We start from the raw sequence: 2,824 nt of genomic DNA on the forward strand, positions 1-2,824 counted from the left end.
TTCAGCAGGTAGGCCCTGCAGAGCCCCCCGTTCCAGAAGACAGCACATAATTTAGGCTACCTCCAAAACTGTAAGAGAAATGTACACTCCCATTAAACCCAAACATGCTGCGACCACCACAGATAGCCCACTGTAAACCAATAAACAGCTGATTTCAGAGGTATGAATCTTTTATCACAAAAACCAGACATTTCACACCTGTGTTTATTTCTGAGTTTCTTGGGGCCGTTTCTAGCCCCTTGCCACACACCTCTTTCCATATCTATGAATTGTGATCAGGGATATTAGGGTACCCTAGGCTGTAAGCAAGGGGGGCTGGGATGTTTCAAAGCTTTTTCACTGAATGTGGGTGGAATGAGCAGGAAAGTTTCCTAGACGATAAGATAAGTGAATCTAGATACCAGCAAGGAGATGCCACCTGGTTGCAGAAGAAGCTAGAGAAGTTAGTAGAGAATCGAGTTAAATCTGGTCTACCGCTGGACTATGAATTCATGATCAATGGGATAAGACCAATATTTGCATTACGGGCCTGAAATAACCATGAAAAGCCTGCACTTCATCCCAAGCATGGTCTGCTCCTCTAACACCGACTGCTCAAATGGACACAGCTACTTTGAAGGAACCATCAATTATGGTGCGGGCACCAAGGGAAAAAGGCTCTCCTTTGGGATCAGCAGTCACTGCACTTCCCATTTAAGTACCACAGTGCTATGAATAACTTCAGCCACCGCAGTGAACGAGGAGACCAGCTCATCTCTCTTAATTATTCCAGCACCTAACAGCGATACTGCAGCCCTACCACTCCCCTTCCTAAATACGGCAGCAGCTCTTTGTCACTGTAAGTTTGAGCTGGAATTAAGAGACTGAGTCCTGGTTTGCAGTGGGGCAAGTGCACGAGCCTGAAGCATGTTAACCCGGACAGAAATAACCACTTCTTCACATATCGGATATAGGCAGGACTCTTTAAGCTCTTACTCTCATGAGCTGCCCAGTGAATTTTATGCTCACAAACCTGTGCACCTCTCTGAACATATATTCACCGAGCTGCATTTTTCATTGTAAAGGCATCATGTGATGCGATTCAACAGCTCAAATCTTGCTTCCTTATGGTTAGTAAACGAATCCTCTCTTTGAAACCATGCATCAAAAGTACAGAGAGCTACTGTCCCACTGCTACTATTTCACAAAATAGTGCACACGGGTGTTGCTTTGCTTTTGTTCAGCCACGCTCCTTACAGTCCTTGCCCCAAAAGGTTCATTTTCTCTCTTCTTTTCACAGCCTGTAACATAGAAACAGTTCAGAGCTGCACAGATAATAAGGCCCCGATAAAAGGCACTAAGTAAAAATGAATTGTAAAGCTCCTCAAAAACACGAACTTTGTTTAGTTTTCCAAATGCAATGAAGAAACAAACTGCTGGAGCTAATCCTCCCCATCCCCAAATCTAATCCTCAGAGACAGACAGATTGGAAGGTCTTATGCCTTGCCAACAATACAAAGGGAAACTGCATAATGCTAAAATGCCAACAATGTGAGGATCAGGCCTGGAGTACTTTCACAAAAGCAAGCCTATATATCACATTACTGATTCTGCTGCTACACCAAGTGTATTCCTGTTGCTTAACACTTCCTTGTGCTCCAGGGCACATTTTTTTGCTGAAAGAACACCCTTATTAATAAAACCAACATTAACATCACAAGACACAAAGGCAGGACAAGACTTGCTTTTGCATCTGAAAAGAAAACAGCCTTCCAGGGAAATCTGCATTAAACACCAAAGTCTACAGTTGAGTCTCTATCTTCAGCAACCATTTCTAACTATCTAGAAGGCTTCTGATGCCACATTGTCTGACTTTTATTTAAAGACCATTTCTACAAGGGAATCAGTTGTCCCCGACCCCCCCACTGCTCAGCTGAGATTAATTTTGATGCATCAGCAAAATATTCTGGAGACCAGGATTTAATGGCTGAAAGTTTGTCCTGTACCATGAATGTCAAGAAGTTCTGCACTCGCAGCAAACAAGAGCTAAACAGTGCCAGCACAGCTGCATCGATATATGTTTGAAGGCTGCTTATTATTTTAATTCATAAAAAGACATAAAACCCTCTCTTCTGACTAGTCATTGCCTGCACCCATTTGGTAGTTTATAGCCATCTTCAAAACTGGAAATAAGCAACACAACACCCATGCCCTGAGGACCTCTCAAACTGGGCTCAGGAATCCTGCCCATGCACCTTCATCTTTTCAATCTTAAGGACTGCAAAGTGTCCAGGAAAAATATATATTTTTTTATATTTTCATTTTGGAGTTTGTTACACACATGCTATTCTGCAGGATACAGGTTATTAATTAGGCCCCTGGAAAGGCAAGCTACCCAATCTAGCGAGTTCAGAAGGCAGATCTGTAATGTGGAGAGGTTGAACCCACTACCTGTGGTTTATAAACGGTTATCCCTGACCAGCATCAGGTGACACAAGGAAGAAGAGCTAATGCAGTTAATGTGGAGAGGTCGAACCACTACCACTTCTGCAGAGGTTGAAGGCAGCGGTTTTAATAACGTCAAGACGTAGACACGCATTCCAGTTCACAGCGAAGTACAGGAAATGGGACCAGCAACTTTCTCCGCTCTGATCCTATCTTCCCCAGTTTGGATGTGAGACGGAGGGAGAGAATAGGTTTTCATAAAGTGAGGTATTGCATACTTTTCTCCGTGCATAGTCATCTACCTAAGGATCCCACAAAAGTTTGGCACCTTGAGTTTGCTTTTTAAAAATTACACTATGACCCACATCAGTTGCAAATAAGGCAATACACAAAATTCCTG

At 43.1% G+C, this 2,824-nt stretch overlaps 1 protein-coding gene across 3 annotated transcripts in view; it reads right to left on the reverse strand.

Annotated features, from left to right (window-relative positions):
- The window catches only part of USP28 (ubiquitin specific peptidase 28), a 37,708-nt gene that overhangs the window by 29,844 nt on the left and 5,040 nt on the right, over positions 1–2,824 (reverse strand). The window lies entirely within an intron of this gene.

This window comes from Alligator sinensis, unplaced genomic scaffold (assembly GCF_000455745.1).
Source record: "Alligator sinensis unplaced genomic scaffold, ASM45574v1 scaffold1241_1, whole genome shotgun sequence".
NCBI classification, from domain to species: domain Eukaryota; kingdom Metazoa; phylum Chordata; order Crocodylia; family Alligatoridae; genus Alligator; species Alligator sinensis.